At 44.2% G+C, this 13,109-nt stretch overlaps 1 long non-coding RNA gene across 1 annotated transcript; it reads left to right on the top strand.

Moving 5' to 3' along the window:
* Window positions 1-934: 934 nt before the first annotated feature.
* LOC148132468 (uncharacterized) lies at window positions 935-5,002 on the top strand. Its single transcript, XR_015748039.1, has 2 exons — window positions 935-1,420; window positions 4,309-5,002. It is a non-coding gene; the product is annotated as an uncharacterized LOC148132468 (long non-coding RNA).
* Window positions 5,003-13,109: the final 8,107 nt, after the last annotated feature.

Raw genomic sequence — 13,109 nt, forward strand, 5'->3', positions numbered from 1 at the left:
TATTACAAGATAAAACTAGGATGCTAAAAGTTTTAACCATGTATTTAATATAAGGTGCATATACTGGTTATTTGTTTCTGCTGTTCAATATATGCAGAATGTCTTAAGCTTGTCTCCCAAGACACCCCTGAGATAGACTATTGGTTTAAAAAGACTAAAACTAAATCTATTTACTAAATCTATTTAAACCTAATCTATTTACAGGAACAAAAGCTCCATCTGGAAATGCAGAACAAGCCCTTGTCTGCTCTTTGTTTGCCTAGTTACTGCTTCCTCTATGAAGGAAGGCCTCTTGTGCAAAGGTTATGAGGGGGAAAAATGGGTAAGGTCTGGCGTGCATAATTATCAGAAGAACATTCCAAAACAATTGGGGTGGGTGGAGAACAGAATACCCTGAGAAGAAGATAAAGAAGGAATTGATACTGTTAATGGTGAGGCAAAGCAGATAAGAAAGCTACATTTTCAGGATTTAGTTTTCTGTAAATGCATTTGTTTTTTTTTTTTAAGACACCCTACCCCCCCAAAATTTTTTTTTTGCAAAACAACAGAATAGCTGAAGTTGTTCTCTGCCTTGCAGGGGGAATCAATTCTCCTTTGGAAGAGAAGCCAGCTCTGTACTGCTTGCATGCTAGGAAAGGGACTGGATTTGTAACCTTCCCAGCTAACACCCAGCATTCCTGGTGTGTCCCCCCAACATAACTTTGTTTACAGAACTTTCTACAGCAAATTTCGACTATTCAATGCAGAGCGAACACTGGTGGGGCCACACCAACAGACTGCACTGCAGGCTGCAGATGTACGTGCATCCGAGCCACATGCTGTTCAGGCAAAAGTACAGACATCGCCCTTTTAAAGCTGTTCTGCAGGCGGCAGGAGGGAGGAGGAGAAGGAGAAGGAGAGGAGTTCATCTGAGGACACAGTCCCAGTTCTCAGAAATCCCTTCGCTGCTGGAACATCGAGCTCCCTTTACTGCAGTTGAACAAACTGCCCTAGATTGGGGGCTGGTGAGCCCGCCCCCAGCTTGTGCATGAAGCTCAGGGCGTCCATACCCACGTGAGCTGCACTGAAATTAGCACCTCCACCTCCGAGACAGACAGAAACAGATAGAAAGAAGAGGGAAGCTGGATGGGGAGGAATGGGGAGAGCAGCCCAGTGACAGCTTAAGGTAGCTGCGTGACATCTGGCCTAAGGCCAAGCTGCTTTCATCCAGTGGAAATGCTGGGCGAGGTTTTCCCCTCTTCCCGCTTCAGGGTTGAAGGCGGCTCTTTCACAGATCCCGGCGTTTGCACTTTTCGGTGGCAAATGCGCGCGAACCGCCTGCAAAAATTGGCGCGAGGTAAATCGACCGCCCGCCACCTAACCCCGCCCTCGCGGCGTATGGTGAAATGGAAAATGTTTGGAAAGCCGCTGGTGCAACAAGGTATTTTGAGGTAGCCGGCTCCACCCTTTTACACGCACGCACACCCTTGCGGTGGTGGAGGAGGAAGACTTTCGCTCACCCCAAGAGCGCGCGGCTTCAATGAAATAAGGAAAACGAACCGAAACCTCTGCCTGTTTATAAACGGACGGGTTAGGCCCCCGAAATAATTAACCCCGGGGGTTCTTCTGGGTTATTTTTTTCCTTAAAAAAAAAGCCCCCCCTGCATCGGCCTCCATTGTGGCACGCGTGTACGCAAATGACACATTTGGAATTATCTGTATACCTTGGAGCTTCCCTCCGCCCCCCACGCCTTTAGCTGTGATTCAGATGGGCGCGTTTCCTGAAGAGGGTGTGTGCGTGTGTGTGTTAGCAGTGTGAGCCATCTCCGCCCTCTCCTTTTCTCGCCTTCCCTCTTCCTCCTCTCCTCGCTCAAATACTGTACGTAAAAGCCTCTCCGGCCACGTCCCCGGGTGGTTGCCCCTGTTAAGCCTCCCTTTTCCCTTTCTGGAGGTGACCCTAAAAGCGCGCCTCATCAAACCTGCTCGTGCATGCACCCTCCCACGCCCACTTGGCCCTTTTCCAAAGGGGACCTATTCAAGGATCCGTGTCCGGCCGTGCTCGGGGATCCTGGCTCTAGCAAGCGCGGGTGGGGTGGGGAGACTCGGGTGACCCGAGATTCTTGAGCAGCGCCCAGAAGGAAAAGGTCTATAATAGGGAAACGCGGGTTCTGGAAGGAAACAGGTTGTTCTGGCAAACGATAATCTTCGCCTCAGCCTCCGAGGCCCACGCCCCCTCGCATTATGTGAGATCTCCCGCTGCGAGGCATGACATCAACGCTCTCGTGTCCCCCCACGCCCCCATTCCTCCGCTTCTTGTCCCCTCCATTCCTCCCCCGGCGTTTCGCTTCCTCCCCGGCCGCCCACCACCTCCCTCGCCGCCTGTCACACACCCAACTCCCCCTTCATTCCCGCCTCGCAGCCGCGGCGGTGTCGGTGGCAGTCGCCTCCTTCCTCTCCTCAGCCCCTCCGCCGCCTCTTTCCGTCTCCTCCCCGTTTCACCTCAAATAACCCACCGTTCCTTCCTCCTCGCCTCCTCCCTCCTTCCCTCCCTCCGCCTCCCAGCCTCCCGCATGCCTCCATGTTGTACACACGGAAAGAGCGCGCTCGCCGGCTCGGTTTTTGCCCGCAGCCTGCCGCACCCCTCAAACCCATGGCCCCCGCGCGCGGGCGGCTCGTCAAGAGAGGGGAGCGCCCAAGGCTTATTGATGAGGCCAGGATGTCCTCCTCCCCGCTGCCCGGCCCCGCATTTTCCAGTTCACTTTGCACGGCGTTTCTCCCCGGCAGCCGCCGCACTGCCGGAGCAACCGTGCTTCTGGCACTGGCGGGGGCGCCCATTCAGTCCCCGCCACAAGGGCAGCGCGGGCAGGTGGGGGGGCACCTCTTTCTGCCGCCCCCCCCCCACCTCAGCCGGGAGCAAAAGCGCCTTCCGAAAGCAGAGCGAGTGGGGGGGGGGAAGAGGGGAGGGGCGCCGCAGCTGTTGCTTCCCTCCTGGAAGCCACGGCTGGCATTGCCGGCGCGTCTCTGTTTACTTTCTCTCTTCCCTCGCTGGGCAGCCCCGGGCGCCAAACATGCGCAGCCGGCAGTCGTGAGATTTATTTCCCTGGATAGGGTGTCGCCGCGGTTGGACTTCTTTTTTTCCCCCTTTCTTTTTTTTTTTTTTTTTAACGTGGGAAGGGGTTACGCCAGAGCTGGGTGAAATCCAGCTGTGTGTGTGTGGGCGGGAAACACTTTGTGGTGGTTTCAAATTACACGGCCCGCTTTTGTGGGAATTTCTTCAGTCGCCCGCGGGGTTCCTCCTGCTCCGCTCTGGCTCGCGCGCGAGAGAGGCAGCGGGGCGGGGGGAGGTGCCCGACGAAAACAGTCCCCTCTCCTCGAGCTATCCCCGCTGGGGACCCTCTCTCACCCCCACCAGGAGGGAAGGGCCGTGGGCATCGCGTGGCGGCTGCCGGACGCCCCTTCTCGGCCGGGAGGAATGCCTCTCCTTCGTTCCAGCACATCAAAGCTGCATAGAACATGAGGAATCTGCCTCAGCCACGTAGCGAACATTCCGCAGAACAGGCTGTGCGGCACCCGCGTCCCTTATCTTTGGACGCTTCCCCCAAAAGAGGCAGCCGAGCGCGCTGCTCCCACCAGCCGCCCCCCCCTCCCCACGCGGGGGACACCCACCGCGGCGGCTCTTCTAGGGGGCGATCCTGAGCCGTTGCGCCAAGAGATCACCTTTATTTATTTATTTATTTGATTTGATTTGCCAATTGTTTACAAGATAATAAGTATAAGTGTATACATAGTTGTGAATACATGAAATGGGTACATATAAGAAAAATAAAAGAATAAGAGAAACAATAGGACAGGGACGGTAGGCACGTTGGTGCGCTTATGCACGCCCCCTTCCAGCCAGAATCCCGACCTCGGGGAATCTTGTTTGTTTACCCCCTGGAGGACTGGCGGGAATTCGAGGCGAAGTGAAGCTATGTTTTGGTTGCTGTTCTTTTTTGGCTTGGTGCATTTATTTTATTTTTTTATTTTTTTTACTAAGGGCGTGCTGAAGATGCAGCGATCCCTCTTACATTTTGTTTCCTTTTAGTTTCCACCAGCCACAGGCTGAGAGATCAGAGAGATAGGATTACTTTGGGTCTCAAGTAACTTTTTTTTATATAAAGAGGAGGATGTTGCAAACAAAGTGCTCTAATACCTTCTTGATTTTAGTCAGTTTGAAATGCTAACTGAAAGGGGGAAGCCTTGCTAGATTTTCGTAATTTGTTCAGATTTCCTAGTATCAGGTTTGCATTGCCCCATTGCTTCTGAAGCCTAACCCTGCCCTTCCCCTAGGAGTTCAAGGTGATGTACAGAACTCTCCCATTTCCGTTTCTACCATAATCAGAATCCCGGGAGACAGAGAGGAGGGGGTCAACCTATTTTCCAAAGCACCTCATGTCCAGCCAAGGAATAGTGGATGGAAAGTGATCAAGGAGAGAATCAACCTAGAAATAAGGAGAAATTTTCTGACAGTGTGAACAATCAACCAGTGGAACAGCTTGCCTTCAGAAGTTGTGGGAGCTTCATCACTGGAAGCTTTCAAGAAGAGACTGGACTGCTATCTGTCAAAAATGATGTAGGGTCTCCTGCTTGGGTGAGGGGTTGGACTAGATGACCTACAAGGTCCCTTCCAACTGTTATTCTGAGTGATTTGCCCTAAATTAACCAGGAACTGAATTTCCAGGGCTGAGCGTGGTCTTGAGATGGGCTCAATCTACTCCAGCCCTTTTAACCATAATACCACAATGCCTTTACAGGTAATACACACTGAGTGACTATCTCATTTAGTGACCATCCAAAGTTTACAATGGTGCAAAAAAAAATCCCTTAGGAACAGTCCTATTTACAACCTCTGCAGCATCTCTGCCCTTACTTTCACTTGCTTGTGTACTCTGTACCAAGATGTCCTCAAAGAGAAACAATCTTAAGTTCAATCAAAGGAGGTAGCAAGAAGCAAATGAAAAGGGAAATAAAATTATAAAAACAAGCGTGGTCATGTGATTTTCACTTAGTGATCACTTTGCTTAATGTCTTCCGGGTCCCAGTTGTCACTAGACAAGGACTATCTCCACTTGCTTCACAAAGAAATACATTTGGGACATGCTGGTTCTGAGGCCAGTAGCTGATGCCAGCAGGTGAACAATCCTGTATCATAAATGGTGAGATTGCTTCGTTTAGGTACAAAATATACTCAGCTCTACTTTGGAGCTCATTGATGTTTTTTTGGGCAGGTTACTTTAAGTCTGTTCATATGTAGGCCAATCAACACTAGTGACAGAGCATTTTTTTAAACACATGCAGCTTTCATTGGTCAAATATATTAGTGCAGCAGTCCCAACCTCTCTGGCACCAGGGATCTGTTTCAGGAGAAAAATAGTCTCCCATGGACCAAGGTGGTGGTGGTTTCATGTGCAACCTAGATCTTACACATCTAGGCCGGGGGGTAGGGGATTCCTGTATTAGACGATGTGAGAACAGGCTCTATATAAAGCCAGAAATGAGGAATGCTGAAAAATGTTACAAGTTCCATTATAGTCCCAAAAGTGCTTTTTCAAGAGGCAACTGGACTTTCTGGTTTTTCCTTTGAAGACATTTCACTTCTCATCCAAGAAGTTTCTTCAGTTCTTGGATGAGAAGTGACACATCTTCAATGGAAAAAACCAGAAAGTCCAGTTGCCTTTTGAAAAAGCACCTTTGGGGCAGCCATGACCTGGATGACTGAGAATCTCCATAGACAAGTTCCTTTGTAGTGGCTGAAGTGATAAATAGGGATTGCCAGTGTATATGACCCAACGATATCTTTTGAAAAACAGAAGATCCACACATACCAAAAATAAATAGCATCAATTAGTGGATAATCTAGAATAGAATTAAAACCAGTGCTGTCCAGATGTGCTGGGTTTGCAATTCCCAGAATTCCCAGCTGAAAGTACCAGATAATTATGGGAGGTCTGGTCACCAGGAGCATATTACCCTACTTAATTTTAGAAGAGATTTTGCAAGTGGACGCATATCCATTATTCATGTCTTACGCTATGTTTTCTTCAGATGCCCTCCAGGTGTGCGGTAAATTTGCCAGCTACTGTGAGAATTCTGAAAATTCTGGGACTTGAGGGGAGGCAGGAAGTAATTTCATGGCATCCAGAAGTATCCACAATGACTTGGGATGGTGGGGAGGAGACTCGGGGCGATTAGGATGATGGGTACAACTATGTGATCAAATCCCCCCTCTTTGAACCTATATCAATATATATATATATGTGTGTGTGTGTGTGTGTGTGTAGAGAAAGGGATGGGGCTTTGACCCATGATAAGTTCAAGCAGTTTGGACACTCTCCCCATTGTGGACATCTCTTAAAAGTGTATCCATGAAGTTTTTTGATTGCGAACATACAGCTTAAATTCCTTACACTGAAATTGGAAAGCAGAACTTCTGACTAGTGATGCCAAATAAAAATGACCCTTTATTGTGTAGGCCTTTCAGTCAGTGTTCGATGTAGTTAACTAAACTGTTCAATAACAAAATAGGATTGAAATGTTAAGGGCGAAAATGTTGGCAAGTGAAAATCTTCCTTATTGCTCTGAGCTGACATTTTACCCATAAACATCGATTCCTCATTTCCTCATCCGCAATTGAAGATACTATATCATTACATATCTTGCAAACAAAATTTCCCTATTTGGACAAAATGGGAAACTATGGTGAATTAGAGAGGTGTTGTTTTTTACTGTAGTCATGAAAAAAAATATGAAATGACCACAGGCATTCCCCGACTTCCAATCAAATTGAATCCCAAAATTCCGTTTCTAAGCAAGGCCATTGTTAAATGATTTTTGCCTCATTTTATGTTCTTTTTGCCACAGTTGTTAGATGAATCATTGCAATTGTTAAGGGAATTGTGTGGTAGTTAAGCAAATCTGATTTCCCTCATTGACCTTAATTATCAGAAGCTGACTGGTAAACCTATAAATGTTGATCATATGATCCTGAGACTGTGCAGCTGTCACAAATGCATTCTAGTTGCTAAGTACTCAGATTTTGATCATATGGCCATGAGGATCCTGCAATGCTTGCAAGTGTGAAAAACAGTCATAACTTAGTCACTTTTTCCAGTGTTGCTATAACTTTGAACAGTCATTAAATGAATGGTTTGTAAGTTGAGGAATACATGTATATGCCGTTCATACCTGTGTTGCAGAGAATCGTTGGGAAAATATGTTTCTCAAAATGAGCCGAAGTGTTGACTTGACACATCTGGATTTTGCCCTATACTGTTCACTTGACAGTTTTGTAGCATCTTCCTCTCTTAGAACATGGTCATTAATTTGCTCTACTTTCTGGAGAACTGACACAAAATCTAATAAGACGCGCAAACTATTGTGGCCTCTTAAGCAATCAACAGCAAAACGGCAAAGCGTCATTTGCCCTCCTGTGTTTACTTGGAATTTAGAACCACACTTCTAGTGGAACTGTCTTAATTAATTCAACATTGTGCATCCTTATAAAAAAAATACTAAGAAATAACAGCCAAAACTCTAGTGTTGGCATGTTTGTTGCAAATATCATGAAAACATGACAGGAAATACAGTAAATTGAATTAAAATACAGTAAATTGAATTACAAATTCTCAGTATTTGAGAAAAATCATCATGAATTTGACAGATAACTGCAGATAAACAGGTTCTTCTAGAATTCTTCCTTGTGCAGCAATTATTAGTGGCTTACCCTGTGACCTTTCCCCTCTGTAAATTTTGAATTAGCTATTTTTATTGATAATGGCAATACCTCCTATGTTCCTCTGTCCTGAATAGTCCACAGCAAAAATATAAAGTCTGTAGAAAAATATAAAAGTCTTGATGGAGTAGACCAATTCATCTTTGCCTCATTATTTAAATTCTTTTTTTTTTTTTTGCATGTATGAGATGTTTATGATAGACTTTTCTTTCTCTAACAGGACAGTTCTGGTTCTCCTATGAAATAATTTAATAGATGCTGCCATTTAAACATTAAGCAACATACCATAACGTAGTATTCTGGTTTCTGATTCCACCCTGCAAAAATCCGGATGGCCACTAGATAGCAGCATCTATATAAATGTGTCATAGTACTGTTGCACATTATAGAAAAAGTGACTTCATATATTAAATCGATAATCCTGTGGTGAAATATTAAGAGGATAAATACTGGACATCAATTGCTGTTCTTACATTGTCACATGGTGGTGGAGCTGCATGGAAGGCAGTACAGGATGTCCCCATGTGCACTTTAAGCACCCGCTATGGGAACAGTGTGATTTGTGCAAACACAATTTCTTCCCATCTCTGGGATGAGAAGAAAGTGTAGCCAAACAGCTGAGTGGTTGGGGTTAGCCCTAGGAAGACCATAAATGGAGCCTTGAAGGCAAGCTCCTCTCTCATATGTCCTTTATAGAGCCTTCAGAAATGATACGGTTTCTACGCTTTAGAAAACGTTTGAGAAAACCTGGACCGACATTTCAAAATAAAGGTTCTGCCAAACGTGAACAATATGTTTTGAGTTAATAAGTTTGGAGTTATGGAAAGCTGTATTTCAGGACAGGTCCTGTCCTGGGCCTTCTTCAAACTAGCAAAGCCTGACTATTTAGGGCAGGGGTCCCCAAACTTAGCAACTTTAAGAACTGTGGACTTCAGCTCCCAGAATTGTCCATAGCTGGCTGGAGAATTCTGGAAGTTGAAGTCCACAAGTCTTAAAGTTGCCAAGTTTGGAGACCTCTGATTTAGGGGGATGTGTTTCAGGTGAGAAAGCCACAGGGCATTCAGCTAAATTTTGGACCCTGCATTTCCATTTTGCATCATGAGCTTTGTTTTGCAAATACGTTGGATTACATCCAAAGATGCTAGGTGCACATTACTCTGAGCCTTTCTTTTCAAGATCTTTGGATGTTTATGTTAAATAGTCACTCAACAAAAGACATCAGGGTTCAGGTTTGTTGCAGAATAAAATGCTCAGCTTCATTCAAATTTATTTAGGTGTTACCACTGCAAGATCAATGCACATTAGTCATAAGCCATCAGCACCAGGGCAAATATTGGGAGTGGGTAAGTGTTGCCCCAGCGGGGGAAAATGTATCAGTTTGAAGAGTGCCAAGTTTTTTTATTAGAAATAATTTCAAAATCAGGAAAACATAATCAAGATAGTTAATCATTGCATTTGTGGATTCTGGGAGGACTTTATGGCTTTGGATTATAGGTAGTCTTTGGTTATGATTGCCCTGTTTAGTGGCCATTCAAACTTATGTCGGCACTGCAAAAGTAGAGAGAGAGAGAGAGAGATCCACACACACACTTTAAAAAAACATGACAAAATGCAAACTTGCCTAGTGGCCAGCTAAGTTTCATTGCAAGAATTGGTCCTTCATAGATGTCATTGATATATATGGAATAGTCAAGAATGATGAACTTGCACAATTCTCACATAAAAAGCTTATTACAGCATAATATGAGCTGGCCAGCCATAAGATGAATGGGATGCACTGTGTACACACAGCCAAAAAAGCTCTGTAGTATCAGATCTATTTGGATACAGATTACAATTAGAACCATACAGGAAGCTACTAATGTACCCAGTGGATTCTGTTTCACAGCCTAATAATTCCTGAACTCTCTAGGCTACTTCCAATTTTAGCTTGGGAAATCTTCAAAAACAATGCAAAAAATCATGGCAGTAAATGGGAAAGGAATATGCCTAGCCATCCCCACCCACAAAAATGTTTGTTAAAGATTTTGAGTAATTTGTCATGTATACCTAATTCATGGATGGATAGAACACTAGTTATAAAGGCACTGCAAACAACATAACCATTTTTGGACCAGAGTTGCAATATTGAAAGAGATTTAAATCAGGGGAATGTGGATCACAGCTAAAATATAATATAGGTAGTCCTTGACTTATAACAGTTCACTTAGTGACTGTTCAAAGTTACATTGGCACTGAAAAAGGGATGTATGACTGTTTTTCTCATGACAGTTGCAACATCCCCATGGTCACAAGATCAAAATTCAGATGCTTGGCAACTGGTTCGTATTTATGATGGTTGCAATAGCCTGGGGTCATGTGGTCGATCACCTTTTGTGACAAGCAAAGTGAATGGGGAAGCCATTCAAAGTGAATGAGGCCAGAAAAGTTGAAAAATGGGGCAAAACTCACTTAACAAATTTCTCACTTAGCAACATAAATTTTGGACTCAATTGTGGTCGTAAGTCGAAGACTACCTGCATGTCAATATGTTTAGTGGAGAAGAAAATGGGCACCATTATAGATTTTGCTTGAAGCTAGGCACTTCTTCCCTGGCATCAGCCTTTCAAGCGGCTTTTTCTGGCCATTACCATTTTGACAGCTATTCTGTCGGTCTCATTGAAGTCTGAACTTACCAGCTGCTGAAGCAGAGTAGGACTTCCAAGGAAAGTATTGTGCAAGTTGTAGGAAGTGTGGCTTATTGTCTTCTGACATAGTGTGAGCATCAGGGATTCTGGATCTCTCTGGGGACTGGTGCTTCCTTGTTTGATTCTGTGTCATCCAATCACTGTTGAATCTTAACCACACACATTTTCTCCAGGGAAATCTGCCCCTAACCTGGTCTTTGAGGTCTTCCAACAATGCATCCATTGACACTACAACTGAGTCCCTTCACCTTGTTGCTGGTTGTCTCTTCTCTTTCCCTCCACCTCTCCTAGCAATGATTAGCGCCTTCTCCAGAGAGCTAGGTCTTTGCATAATGTGTCCAAAGCAAGATAGCAATAGCACTTAGCACTATATACCACTTCACAGCCCTCTCTAAGTGGTTTCAAGAATCATCACATTGCCCTCAACACTCTGGGTCCTCATTTTACCCACCTCGGAAGGATGGAAAGCTGAGTCAACTTTCAGCTGGTGAGATTTGAACTGCCAAATTGCAGGCAGCAAGCAGTCAGCAGAAGTAGCCTGTAGTACTGTACTCCAACCATTGCACTACCATGGCTCTTATGATAATTTAAGTCTGGCTATTTGTGCCTAAAGTGAGAATTCTGGGTTGATTTGCTTGATGATGCGTTTGTTTGTTTTCTTGGATGTCCATGGTATTCTCAGAACCAAAGGGTTTCTTTTAATTTTTGCCAGAAGAAAAAAAGTATTGTTCAAATTTTCCTCCCATTAATGGTGATAATATAATAATTCGCCCTTCTGTACAGCTAAAGACAAGGATGCAGGTTGCCAAGCAGCAAGAGTTCCCAGGACAGCTGAAGTTCAAAGCAAGGCAAAGAGGTTCAGCTGAAAAAAGAGGTTCGGAGCAGTTCCCTGCACTGGAAATGAAATTGAAAGGCTATGGAATTAATCTAGAAATAGCACAAACGCCATGACCGTAATCCAAATATTTTTCCACTGAATTGCAAAAAACATTTGGGAGATGGATCCTTGTATGTTATTCTATGATTCCATGTTTATACATGTAAGACTAAGCAGCTTGCAACTACCTTGACTTATGATCACAGTTTAGCCCAAAATTTCTGTTGTTGAGTGAGACATTTGTTAAGGTAATTTTGCCCCATTTTACAACCTTTTTTGCCACAGTTGTTAAACGAATCACTGCAGTTGTTAAGTTAGTAACACTGTTGTTAAGTGAATCTGGTTTGAGAGTCACAAAGCGCGATCACATGACTGTGGGACCCAGCAACAGGCATAAAGATGAACCAGTTGCAAAGCATGTGAATGTTGACCATATGATTATGGGGATGCTACAAAGCTTGTAACTATGAGTCACTTTTTTTAGTGCCGTTGTAACTTTGTATTCAGAAATCCTTATTGTCCCCTTGACATTTAATTATCCAGTTTAATTACCTCTTGATGCCAAAGCGGGTTTTTCCGATTTCTCATTCATCTCTGTTCACTGTCAACATAAGGAAGGAGAGTGAAAGAAAAAAAAACTTTCCCTTTTCCCTTTCATTCGCTGCTTCCGAATCTTCTTTGGGAACGATGTATCTTTTTTTAAAATTTAAATTCCAGGATACCTTGGTTGTTGCTTCTTATCCCGGTCAGCCAAAACTTTCACTTCTTAACTTCCTCCTGCACTTTCTTTTCCGGATGAGTGCTTCTTTGAGGCGGCCATTTCTGACTGCTGCTCGTTCGCCTTCAGGAAAGGAAGTTTAGCCAGCCGGGGAGGAAAGATGCGACTTCCCTTGACCCTGCTGGGATCTCCCCCCTCTTTGCCACCTTTACGGGGTGGCTTAGCCCTGAAGCCAGACTGGCTCGGGACGCTCCAGCGGCGAGCCCAGGCAGAAACCGCGCACGATCGCGGAATCCTGCCTACTGCCGAAGCCCTGCAAACCGGAAGCTCAGTGCCATTGTAACTTTGAATGGTCACGAAATGAACTGTTGTAAGTTGAGGACTACCTGCAAAATAAAATATCAACCAAAATTTCCAAACCTACAAATTGGTCTCCAGTATCCCAGAAACAAGAAAGAACAATTAAGATAAACCTTCTAATAAAAATTGCCAGGTAATATGCTTGTGGTTAGGAAATAGTTATTTATGAGATCGTGACCTTAAATCTTACTTGGCCCTAATATTTCTTTGCTGTTCCTGTCATGCCAGAGTATTAGAATTCCCTAATTCATCATAGAGGTTTTACCTAGGATATCTTTTGTTCTGAGCCTTCTGCCAAGACAACTAGTTCTTAACAGCAAGAGATGAATAATAGTGATAATAAAAGAGATTAATATATTGGGTAACATGTTTTACCCAATAACCTCTTAAGTCAAATGAACAACTGGCATGATGTAGAAATATGGGAATACTTCAGTTCTGTCATGGTTGAAAAACAGTTTTTGGGTTGAGGGGTGGTAAAATAGGTTAAAGGCAATAATAATTTTAGAAATGTTTGACTGTTACTACTGAAAAAAAATTTATCTCCAAACTCCTTTGGTTTGTCTGCAACATTCAAAACAATAATTGCCTTAGGATAAAAATAAACTCAAAATGAATCTTTCCAGAGCATTTTAACTATGAAATGTGCAGCCTATGGTCAAATGATGACATGGTAAGTTTGGATAGTGATTTCATCCTTTTAATGCTTGTCTGCTG

The sequence above is a fragment of the Notechis scutatus genome, chromosome 2 (assembly GCF_049901735.1).
Source record: "Notechis scutatus isolate UNSWTSFEM ecotype Mainland chromosome 2, rNotScu1.2, whole genome shotgun sequence".
NCBI lineage: Eukaryota > Metazoa > Chordata > Lepidosauria > Squamata > Elapidae > Notechis > Notechis scutatus.